Raw genomic sequence first — 13,476 nt, 5'->3', positions numbered from 1 at the left:
TGATTAAAATTTCTGAGATTTATTTATTTTTATTTTTTTTCAGTTTACAAGGGAAAACTGACGTTAAGTGGGACGAGAAGGCTGACATCGGGTGGGAAGTGGGAAGGCTTATAGAGGTTGGGAGTTTTATGGCTGGCATGGTGTGAGAAAGCTGACATAGGGTTGAAGTCTGAGATGTGGTGGGATTGCTTAATGTGATAATGTCCTTCCATATGTTCGATAGTTTGTGATATTATCGAGGTAGGTCTGTACATGTGCACGTATACTTTAGGATTTTTAAATTTTAACCTAGGGGCGGAACTTATAGGTAGGGACGCTTTTGCAGGGGTGAATCTAACACTAGCTGAGAAACGTGCGCGAATATTTATTTCCAATATTACTTCTCTTTAATAGCTGCCACAGTATCGACCACATGTCATTAATTTCAAACTTTGGAACACGAATAGCTGTGTGTGATTGTAGATGTTATTTTAAATCCCTTGCATCCATTCTTTTCAATTCGACTGGTCACCTATCAATGCAAATTTGGTAAAACTGTTGGCAACAATTCGTTAACCTTAAAATATGTAATTACAGGTCTAAAATGTTTTTAAGTCGTCTGCTTCAGAGATAAAATGTGCTATTTATTATGGGTTTTGATGTGCTGAATTCAACTATAACAATTGAAACAACTGATTGGTCAACGTTTCCAAGATATTTAAGTTTTTATATTTTACGTCTATGTATATTGTGTAGATATTAGAGTTTTAGTCGTAAATTTTAAAGCACTTTATTTTTGCTTTCACCTTATGATTCAGGACAAGAAGTTTCATCCTCTTCCTCTTCCTCGTCTGGCTCAAGTGAAAATGATTCTGGTGCATCAGGAACAAGTAGTCCTTCTCCATGGAGTACTGGGCGTATAGCTGATAGAGTTTTTGGATAATGCACAGTCCACGTATTCTTCTTTGACACACCTTTCCCAACTGGAGGCGCCATGCAGAAGTATCAATTGCTGATATGATCTGTTGGCTCTCTCCACATCATTGGCATTGCAAAAGGCATAGATTTCCTTTTCCTATTCAACCACTGGCGAAGATTTGTTGCACAAGTGTTGCAGAATATGTGTGAGGGCCCATCTCTTGTCCTGATCTCCCATTTTGCAGCCAAAATAAAGGTGATAAGCTTTCTTAACCATAGTGGTTATACTGCGCTTTTCTGATTCAAAAGTCACTTCACCACAAACATAACAGAACTTATCTGCGTTGTTTACACAAGTACAATGGATCTCGGCTCACTTTGGCGAAACAGAAATGTGTCTCTTTGCAAAATCAAACTCTGACAAATAAGACAGCACGATATTGTATGATTTCTAGAGCTGATATAGAGCAATTTGTTCAGCAGAGTGATGTAAGAGTAATTTTGATTGCATCATCCATGACGTCTAGGAATAACATGATCGAATTCATATCATGTATGGCGCAATACCAGCTTCAGATTGCTTCATTCATTGTTTTGCCTAAAAAGCAAATACTGTCGAAACCCAGTATCATGTCCCTAAAACATGAGCCAATCAACAATTATAAGCATCATTTCGTTCTCAGTGACCCAAAATTGGTACAGTTTGACTACATTTATTTCAGAAGCATTTTGGTTGAAGGCGATTATAATCAACACAAATTGCACGAACCAAGTGATGACACCATGCTAATTTTGTAAGATACCTGTACCCCAAAAGTGTAGATACACACAGGAACAGTATAATCGGACATTAAATATCTCTTAAGTTAATTAACAAGGTAAAGAAAATACGATGCAGATATTCGGGACCTTATCACTTCTTGTATGCCGAGTTAAAAATAATTTCTTGGTTGAAATTACACACTATGACCACCAAATAACAACCCCTTTGACCTTGACCACCAAGCAACAGGCCTTTTACGTACGGTAATGTTGTAATATTTTTGATGTTCTCTTTGTGGGACTGAGCAGATAGACGAGTCCATGGGGAACAGCTATCTTTCATTCTTAGTATTAGTTCAAGCACCGTAAGTATTCGAAAACAGAAAATTAAAGTAAAAGAAAAATTATATATTCCCTATTTGCTTTGAACTTTCTTTGTGTATTTAAAATTAACATATTTTCCGATACAAGACAGTTATACTCTTTCATACAAAGATGTAATTGTACTAAAATATCAATGAACTTTAGCAATGTGTTATTTTCAAGAGAGAACATTGAAAAAAACAAATTTGAAGTGTGTTATTACTGAGTAAGAAAATGTCCTAAAATTCGAACAACGAAAAAGAATTATTTTTCTAAAGCTTTTGTGCACTTTTTATGATAAAATGCAAAAGTTTCCGTCACCCTCTAATAGGAAATTCGCTTAGAAAAAAATAACTAAAGCAAAGCTGATTTGAAAGAAGAAAAAAGACAAGTTGGAGAAGGGATCCGTCTTGTTACAGTCATGTTCAGGTGAAGGCTGTGTTTGCTTAGGGAAAATAACAGGAGATTCAAGTTGATGTTGCACAGTAGTATATACGACAGCAAATAAAACAACACAAAAACAATTAGAACACAACATGGGGGTCATAATTTTCCTCAATAAATTAAATATGCTTTTACATTTTAATAATTTCATATCTGCCTCATTCCTGTAATGGATCCATATGTTTTTGACGTAATATTTATTTCCTGTCGTTTTGATTGGAAACGGAATCCTCTGTGTTGCCAGACAGTCATATCAAAGGTAGACTATGTCGCCAAAATTGGTTACAGAGTAAATTTATTTAATAGTTAGAGCTTCTTGAGAACAAAAAGTTGTAATAACTTTTTTCAGCTCGTGATATGCTGTAAAGTGTTATCTACCACATACCACCCGTGTTCATCCAGAAATTTGTTGCAAAATGTTATCTGAATACCACCAGTAATAGTCTATTGATATACTGCAAAGAGTGTTATAAACTGCGTACCATCCCTGTTCATCCTGTGATTTACTGCAAAGTGTTGTTTATTTTTTATTTACTGCCTACCACAGGAGTTCATCAGAGCTTTATCGCATTTATGTCATTATCTTCACCAACCTTTGTTTTAAGTTTACAATAATATATACCATTCTGTGAAACAAGTACCCACAATGATCAATTTTCCTATCATGGAAAACGCATTCCTTATTACTCCCACTCTCCCCTTTCCAAAAATGTTTTGGGAGCATAGACAAAAGGAATTGATTCCTTCCTTGCCTAAATTCCATTTAGAAGTATCCATCAGATAAGCACAACTATTATAATAGTCCATTGATTTGGCTTACCTGAAGATTACGTCATGTCAATGCACTTAATGAAACCGAGACACTCCCTACTTGGGCTTCCATATCAATGAATAAGCAAAACTTCTTATGTTAGGAGAACTTGATTGTAATTTAGCTTTGGAGTACCCATGTTCCCACACCTACTCAGAAGTCTTGACTTTAGCCTTTAATCCGGGGTGGGGTGGGGGGGTTCTTTTAAATGTTCAATACTTCTAGAATGTTTATCTATTTTATATCGTCGTTAATCAGAGTTTTATGACGGCAGCAGTACTGGTCCACGTGTATTTGAGCAAAAAAGCATGGGGGCGATACGAGAGGCCTGATTATTTATTTTGCTTGAGAAAATACTTGAAACAATGACCCACCACATGATTTGTTATGTGGTCTTCTTAGTAGATTTTTTATTTAGATTTTAAATGTTTATTTCTTCTCTGTCTCTCTCTCTCTCAATGTCTCTGTCTGTCTGTCTGTCTGTCTCTCTCTCTCATGAAACCAGCATCACTATCTATATACGTAAGGTTGATGTAACGAATGTTAACGATAGACGAATGGATATATGCCAGGGCTGATTACTAAAAAATTTTGCTGAATAAATGGAACTGATGTCGACAACAATAAACCATAAAAATGGGAGTATTGTAGGATGTTGCATTCTTTTAACCCAGCAGCAGCACTTGAAAAGAGTCAATAAACGGCTTAGAAAAGGTGAGATTCTATTAATTTGCTAAGTTATTTAAGTGATAGACGACTCAGCACATTTTGTAACTGTTTAAAACCTGTAAATCATTTTATGTCAACAATTATTTGTGCCATTCATTTCACCCATTGACTGTTTTATATTTTCTGCCGCCTTTTATTTTTACCTGATGTCATCAACCCCTGACAAGAGAACCACTCGGGAACGCAGACACGAAATTGCCATTAGTACATTCTTTTACGATCAAGAGGGAAGTTGGTCTGTGGTGATCAGTTGATTTTCCAATGCTTTATGATAAGTCATTTACTCCTAACCTGATATTTCAGTAAATTGTAAACCCTCGGCTATAAACCTTTTGACCAAAATCTATTACCTTTTAGAGGACGATAAATGGTTAGTTTGAAACTGCAGAACAAAATGATTCGTCAGTGGCGACAAAGACAACCCTTGGTCCCTTGCGAAATAAATTACCGTACCAGCAATAAAAAGACCAGTTTATTTTGTCTAACTATATAAATCAAGGTTTTACAGTTCTTAATTTACGCAATGAATCATTGATACAACCATACATAACGTTCATAAAAGGACGCAATTTATTTATTTGAAACCACACACCTGTAATTCCGTTTTCAACTTGTTTATCAATTCTACAACAGTTAGTATCTAAAAATATAGCTTCGGATAGCATCAAAAAAGTGCACAACGGAGAGTTCCTGTATTTTAATGGCTGGCTAGCCCAAAATTTATCAAAACTCTATGTCTCAATTTATAGCGAACGAATAGCACACCTTCTATTGTCGCAATCTAGAACCTATCATCAACGCCGAACAATTACATCGTGTTTTTGATTTTATTACTGCATCATAAATAATACATTATCAACATTTTTAAAGCAATCTGGTAGTTACGTGGTAAGAATCTACGTCTTCATTAAGTTAATTTTTTCATCCTTCATATGTGCAAGTAACGAGGGTCAATAAATGTTTTCTCCATATAATCGAACATAAATGAGGGAGAATAAAAATGATCTCGAAAGATTGTATTTAATCAAGGTTCCATTAGCCAAAGAACCTTGTATCGGAGAACAGAGTAAAAAAATAAAAATAAAAAGATAAAGACACTGCAGTCACTACTGTTGTTTTGTATGTCTTGTGTTGCATCAATTTTCATCAGGGTTTGTGGCCATTTGTATGGGCAGTTTCAATTTGCACTTTGTTTCTCTTGGATCAAAATACGAAATGGATTAAACGGTGCTCATGAAATGTTTTTCAAAGATGTCCATGAATAAAAAAAAACACAGGTATAGAATTTAGAGATGGCAAAGCACTGAATCATTGTTATAAGCCAAATATCTTAAGCTTCTGAAAGTACTACGATCTCGTTTAATATATGTTGGCATGTATAGCAATACTGAATGAAATGTTGTTGGCTAAAATCACACCTCTGCAAACAATATCCATTACAAATTCAGCTTTTCTTTTGGACGAGAAAGTCCTAAACCATTTGGCGCTGTATGACCATGGGATGAGTTAAATAATAAAACAGTATAGTACAGTATACTCGTCGTTATGCTTACAATAACTTGTTGACATTAGTGCGACAGTTGTTCTAATGCGTATTTGAGAGTTCATGCCGGGTTGTATTACATTCTGTCAAAAGACCTCAGCAGCGGGAGCGCAGACAAGTAACAAGAAACACCGGAGTGAAATGGGCATTACTGCACACTTATCTAATCAAGATGACACTTTCTTTGGACGCCCCCTGACATTTTATGGCGATCATATGCCATATGAATCTTAAGATGTCCTCAATTTTGAAAACAGAAACATGCACTTTTCGTACAATTAACAATACATGATTATGTTTTTAGTATATCGTGAGCTGATCGAAAACATCTTGTCAACATGTACTGGACAGTAAATACTGCGGACATATTTAGAAAGAGCTTTTCATGTCGTGGCTTATTCAGATCGAAAACGTGGGGGTGGGGGGAGTTGGGGGAGATTTTAATTTTAACTTAAATGATCGAAACTCGTACCGAGAAGCAAAAGTAATTTTGTCCACATTAGTAAATCTGTCACTTTTATCGACAGATAAACATGTCTTAATTAGACACCTTTGCGAGGAACAAGAAAGCGTTTTACGTCAGGTGATTATAAACACAGGTTGAATTTCTTACACAATTGATTTTTGGAACTTTTAAAATGCAACAAATTAAAACAGATACTAAAATGTAATCGTTCAGTTGTGTTTGGCTTTCACGGAGTATGGATCTAAAACAGAAATAAATATAAAATTTAAGCGTATTCTGTGAGAATGGGAACATTTAAATGTATGTCAGATATTATAAATGCTAACACGGTTAGGTAGAGAAACTTAAGATACTGTTCAATTAAGACATTTCTCTAGCAGAAACAATCGCTTTAACGGATCTCTGACTGGTTTCATAAAACGTTAATGTTAAGAAGCACCTTTTGGGTCATCGGTAGAAACGTCTTAATTACTACTTAAAATAACTCGATTTGTCAACGGGAATTGCCGTACAACAGTTTTCCCATCCGGGTATTTGGTGGTGATCTCTCGGTATGAACTCGGTTTTTACCCCTCCAAAGATTATCAAGTTTACGACATTATTTGAAATAATGACCGTATTATGTGCTTAAGTATCTGTATAAAACATATTAAAGGGTTCTTTCCAAACATGTGGATTATTCAAGTATAAATCTTTAGTTTTATTTCAAAGGAGTAATGTGCGCAGAGGAAAAGGATGAATAATTCAATTTGCAGCATCGATTGATGTGGTCCCTGTAAAGGAGACTGTAAACAATTGCTGATTACATCACTGAAAGTTTGAAAAGCAAGGGAAATATGTTTTTTTCTCCTTTGTTATGGTTGCTATTTTCCGAAGTTTTCACTTGGGCATGTATTCTTTGCATAGGTAGTAGATGCATGCGAAGCCGATCGTTTTACTTATTTATTTGTTTATTTATTTATTTATTTATTTATTTATTTATTATTTATTGCAATAATTCACTATATATGTGTGTGTGTGTCTTCCATACACGTATAATTGTGAGCAATGTTGTTTATTTGTATTTATTTATATATTGCAATAAGTCACTGTGTGTGTGTGTGTGTGTGTGTGTGTGTGTGTCTGTTCCATACACGTTTAATTGTAAGCAATGTTGTTTATTGTATTGATGGAAGTATATTTGAATGAATATATCCATATGATCTGCTTATGTATCTATTTGAATGCCTACTTCTTAAATAAAGTGTTAGGCATATATGCATACATATTTTAAAAAGATGCAAATGGACGCCTGCCGTGTTTGTTGTCAGAAAGCATTGTTCCCATTGTATACCATTAACTGCTGTTATTACCGAATAAATCCAAGCATGATGTTTCCCGTTGATCCATGTTCCTAAATCTGATTCGAACTCGTTTACTACCCGTAACAGGAAATTACCATTATCTAATAACAGCTATTCCTCCCCACATTTAACTGACCCTTTCTGAGATGGCCGCTGTACCACTCGAAAACGTGCATGTTGCTGTCGAGGGAGAAATAACGTTATGACAGGAGAAGTGTGGAGAGAGCTAATTTTCTTGATATATTTCTAAGGTCAATTGTAGCAATAAAAAGTAATGCATCTCCTCTGTGATTGTATAGCTCTTTATTTGCTTGAGATAAAATCAAAGTGGTTTCTAATGTTGGGTGAATTAAAAATTACTCATGGGAAATATTTTCTTCAATTTGTGAAACCTTTGATTCGTGTCTAGAATACGCTGTTATGACTGCAGCATTTTATTACCAGACTAAACGATCACGAAACGGGTTAGTTGCAGTTGCACCCTCTCGATAGATGCATTCATATCAGTCACATCCGTTGTAACCAAATGACGTTTGAAAACAGGCTCGAAAAATCGCACTATGTACCTCAAAAGATGGGGCTACAAGACGATTGGTATTTGCAGATGTCTCCAAAAATAGGACTAGCATTAATTCGTTTGAGGTGCAAAACAAAACCACAAACCGACGCTACGTTTTCGCGGTTGCGTAACACCATGATGCACAACATTTTCAATAAGGTTTACAGGACATAGTGTTACAAAATCAAATTTTCGAGATTTTTGCAAAGCATGATTGAAGAAGGTCTGATTGTTGCTAATCGTAGACCTAACATTCTTTAAGATCACCTGGTATGGTTTAAAAACATATTGAACGATGGAGTATATGGGCAGTCATTTTTGCATATAGATATAGACAATTTAATGCCGAACTCTCTCTATATTTTAAAGGAATATTCTCATAAATTAGAGAGCTATACAGTTGAATTGATAATATCTTAAGTAGAGAGCTCTATAGATTCGAGACCTCTCTGATTCAATTACTGCCATCATTTAGTAATTGTTAATATAGCAACAGGGGATGATTTTTTCATAATTATAAAATATATAAAAATGGAATGTTTTCTGCATAATTTGAGTGTGCATATTTCAAAAATGAACTCATCTTTATGATATCTTTTCAAATAAATTCACAGGAAGCATTTAAACACATGTACCGTCCACCATTTTTAATATTGATCTTTGGCAATTTTTGAAAATTCTTGACCTCTTGTTATTTCAAGCTGAAATTTGCATATTTCTTACATCTATTGTATATATAAATGTTTTGTGAACATTCAGCTTTAAGAATAAATTGACTTTTTCTATGCTTCAGGTAATTCAGAAGCCCTCCTGTGCCTTTTTATCAAATCCCCCACCCCAAACTTTTCGGCATGAAATACTATATTTTTGAGTCATACACAAGTTGAAATTATATGTTGCTTTTAAAATGGAATGATTTCTGCTTAATTTGAGTGTGCAGATTTCAAAAATGAACCATCTTTATGATATCTTTTCAAATAAATTCACAGGAAGCATTCAAACATATGTACCGTCCACAATTTTTAATATTGGTCTTTGGCAATTTTTTAAAATTCCTGACCTCATGTTATTTCAAGCTGAAATTTGCATATTTCTTACATCTATTGTATATAGAAATGTTTTGTGAACATTCCAGCTTTAAGAATGAATTGACCTTTCATATGTTCCAGGTAATTCAGAAGCCATCCTGTGCCTTTTTTATCCACCACCCCCAACATTTTTGCATGAAATACTATATTTTTGAGATATACACAAGTTGAAATTATACGCTGCTTTTAAAATGGAATATTTCCTGCTTAATTTGAGAGTGCAGATTTAAAAAATGAACCATCTCTATGATATCTTTTCAAATAAATTCACAGGAAGCATTCAAACACATGTACCATCCACCATTTTTAATATTGTTCTTTGGTCACTTTTTGAAAATTCTTGACCTCATGTTACTTCATGCTGAAAGTTGCATATTTTTTGCATATAGTTATATATAAATGTGTTTTGAACATTCAGCTTCAAGAATAAATTCACTTTCTGCATGTTCCAGGTACTTATGAAAACTTTCTGTGCCTTTTTATCACACGCCCCCTAACATTTTGCATGAAATAGCATAATCATGAGTCATACCAAGTTGAAATTGTATGTTACTCTTAAAACCAATAGTGCATATTCATTACAGTGTTCTTGTACATATATACATTTATCTGAAATCACAATTTAGTAAATAACAATTGCTATTTTAGAATTTAGTTATCATAAGATATATTTGGTCAGTTTTCATATCTATAAAATAAAATCAATGACAAAAGGTTTTCCACTAAGTTTTCATTACAGTAAGTCATGATTTCAATAGTGTCAGCTTAGGATGGTGCAACATTAAATTTTGGATGTCCTAAATTTGCGATATTTTCATAATAATTCTGACCATTGTGTTGAGCAATATTACATAGTTCATGAAGTAAAGACAATTGTGGTCTCAGAGATAGAGAAGAAACTGGCACTGAGTTGGTTCTCAAGAAATATTTATGATTATGTATTTGTTTAAATGGAGAAATACTACAGATCGATTCTCTATTCCTTGGCTTATGATGACAATATTCATATTGATATTCACTAAAAATGACATGACAATTTTAAATGAATTTGTTTTCATTCTTCAAAATTCTGAAAAATAGTTGAACTTTTACCTCTTTTCCGTCCCTACTAAACATGAACATTTTAATTTTAATACCAGTGTCTCTAGATAAGAATCGTACGTAGAACAGATGACCTGACATTGATAATATCTCAGTGATCACAATCACATACATATTATTAATACGTCTAGTATCAATAAATCAGTGAGTGATACTCCCGTCGAGTCTCTAACCTCGAAAATATATTACACAACAAAAGTTGTACAAGTATTTTGTAATAAGTTTGGTATAACGAATGACAGTACGTCTGTATAATCCGATTCCTTGCTATAAACGTCTGTCTTTTCATACAATCAAATTTTCGTGTGTTTTTGAACCAAAATTATGTCGTATTGTTGTCATTGTTTAAATTTTGTACGTACCCATGTGCCGGGAAGAGTTACCGTTCTTGCTGGGATGGGTGACCTTTGAAAAAGACGTAATTCGTGGGTTTTACGCAAATATTCGCACACATTTTACATTATTCTCGTAAAAAGAACTCCAAAGTATTTCAAAAGTAGGCGTAGGTGAGCGTATATGTTCGTTTATTTAGTTTTTCAGCGTTTTGAAAAATTCGGTTTTCGTTTTTTTTCCGCTGAATAAGTTGTAGAAATGGCCCAGTGTCATATACGCTAAATATAGACATTTGACCTTTCAACCATGAATACATTTGGATCTAATAATGTCGGCTTTTTACATATTAAAGCGAGAAAGTACCGGGTGTAGTGAGGTTGACATTTTGAGAAAACGTTAATCTTGATCGCCAGTGCCCTCTAGCGGCGTCCCCTATTGCTAGTTAATGTCTATAATCGAATTGTATACCTCTAATTCAATTGGAGCTTCCACGAATGAATAACAGAGATCATTCATTCACTTACATAGTTCAGTAACAAAACTAGAGACGTGTGTGTTTCAGAATGTGTTAAGCGATTTCTATAAATTAATTAAATATGTCTTTAAGTAAATTATAGACACTTCCAGCTTAATTACAGAGCTCTCTTATTCATTTGAAGAGCACTCTGAATGGTTTTTCCATGCTTCCAAAACCAGCTTTCCTAAACTGAAAAGTATGGCCGCTCTTAATTAACTTTTGTCGCTTTTAGGTTTAGACTGATGCGAGGCATGTGACCACTATCACTGTAGACAAAAATGGCTACACAACGAAAGTCAAAATGTGAGACCAATACTATAGAACATGGCATCTTGGGCCTGAAACCGAAGAAAATGGAAATTAACCAAGTAGTTGTGGGTTTAACACCATTTTCAGTGCATGAAACATGACAGCCAGTACATTTGGTGTAGAATGAACCTGGGGAAAACCCCAGGAAGAACTACTGACCAATTGTAAGCTATTGAAAAGCATTTTCACATATTTACATTGGACAAGCCCGAGATTCTAACCCACACTGACATTAATGAGATGTCAGTGATCAATAAAGACGAGCGGGTTTATAGTTAGTAGCATGTGACGTATGGCATTACCGAATGCTGAACAAATGACAAATACAAACATGTAAAACCGGGACTATAAATAGAGGATCTTCTATTTTATGTAACGATAGATACATTTGATGGCAGGTTGGCACCATTTGTACAAACATAATAGCTCTTCATGCCAGGAAGCTCCAAGTCAAATTTGGTTTAAATTGATCAAATGACTTTTGAGAATAAACGTAAATGAACAAATATTGACAGACGACAGACGATGGGGCTTTAGGTCCATGTGATATAAAAAAGCCATATCAAATCGTAATAATTAATGGAATTGAAAATATTAAAAACATGATCGATACAATTCCCTATTCATTTCCTTGCATTTGATGATGATATGAAGCCAAAAAAACTACAACTTTGCAAACGGTGGAAATGTACGTATTTTACCGCAGTTGCAACATTTGCATATTTTCACGCCATTAAAATTTAATGTCAAAAAATTTCTGATACAAAATAATTGTTAAAATTTGAGCATTATACTTAATTAGAGCATAGAAGTTCAGTTCGAAAAGCACAAAGATCCCTATTGAAATATCTATATTAGTATTGTTTACTGCGAATTAAGTAAGAAGCTGTCTAACTGTGAGAATAATAATATTAGTACAAATATTTATAAACTCTACCTGCCGATGTTTATAGCTGCTGTAAAAACTACTGGTGATTTCACGACTGTTCCTAGATTATTGGACAACAACGAGCTAATCAAATCTTGCAAATATGAAGTGACTTTTTGCGTGTGAGCGCGCAATCTCATTGTGCTTTCTATTGTCTGTACCAATGGAGATTTTGTTGGCAAACTGAATGGACTCAACTTGAACAATTTACATACAATGAATAATGTTGTTATTTCTTATCTAATGTTTACTGCAGCAGCCTCTTTGAAGGATTATGTGTAGTTGTCTATTGACGGGTTATTTACTCTGGTGACATTTTTTTAAAAATGTTTAGAAGCTGTTAATGGGCAACAAGGTTAAGGATTTTGAATTATTACACACACACACACACACACACACACTCACACACACACACAGAGGGAGGGAGAGAAAGATTACAGACGTCACTAAATATATTTCAAAGGTGTAGCATTCAATTACAGAGGTCTCCAATTTTGTTTCAGAGGTAAAGCATTCCATTACAGAGGTCTCTAATTTTGTTTCAGAGGTAAAGCAATCAATTACAGAGGTCTCTAATTTTGTTTCAGAGGTAAAGCATTCAAATACAGAGGTCTCTGGTTCTATTGAATTCAGTTATAGGGGTATTTAACGTCCTACCTTGCGTGTGTAGCATTCAGTTATAGAAGTCTTTAATTATATTTCACAGGTTTAGCATTAAATTAGAGGGGTCTAAAAATCAGAAAAAATATCTTCAGCTTTGATTGAAAGAGACAAATCTCTAATTCATCTATGGAGGTCTCAGTAGTGAAGTGGGCCACCCTAGGGACAATGGGAATTACCATTAAAAACACCCCTGGGCCACTCTGGGGACTATGTAAATTTAACATGGAGAAAAACCCTGGGCCACTCTAGGGACAATGGGAATTTAACATGGGGAATAGGGTTTGGGCTTGTCTAGGGACAATGGGAATTTAACATGGGGAATAGAGTTTGGGCTTGTCTAGGGACAATGGGAATTTAACATGGGAATAGAGTTTGAGCTTGTCTAGGGACAAGGGGAATTTAACATAGGAGAAATAAACTACTTTAGGGACAAGTGGAATTTAACATGGGATTTTTTTTATTTTTTTTTTAAATTTTTAAAATAAAAATTTTTTTAAAAAAAAGGGGTAGGCAATTGAAAGTCATTCTCTTTTCGAGAAATATGGGTGGCCCTGAAAAGGGCCTTTGGGTTTATGTTAATGTATCCATTAACATAAACGGCATCTGCGGCATCTTCTTGT

The 13,476-nt window shown here is 34.5% G+C and overlaps 1 long non-coding RNA gene across 1 annotated transcript in view; it reads left to right on the top strand.

Moving 5' to 3' along the window:
• Window positions 1-2,068, top strand: part of LOC149770067 (uncharacterized) — a 63,930-nt gene extending 61,862 nt beyond the window's left edge. Inside the window, exons 3-4 of the long non-coding RNA XR_016418968.1 lie at window positions 44-240; window positions 798-2,068. This is a non-coding gene — a long non-coding RNA (uncharacterized LOC149770067). The remainder of the gene's footprint in view (window positions 1-43; window positions 241-797) is intronic.
• The last annotated feature ends 11,408 nt before the right edge of the window (window positions 2,069-13,476 follow it).

Source organism: Sinohyriopsis cumingii, unplaced genomic scaffold, assembly GCF_028554795.1.
Source record: "Sinohyriopsis cumingii isolate HCF-2022 unplaced genomic scaffold, ASM2855479v2 utg002739l, whole genome shotgun sequence".
Taxonomy (NCBI): Eukaryota; Metazoa; Mollusca; class Bivalvia; order Unionida; family Unionidae; genus Sinohyriopsis; species Sinohyriopsis cumingii.
Note: the sequence above shows the minus strand (reverse complement) of the source record. Positions and strands in the feature narration are given on the sequence as shown.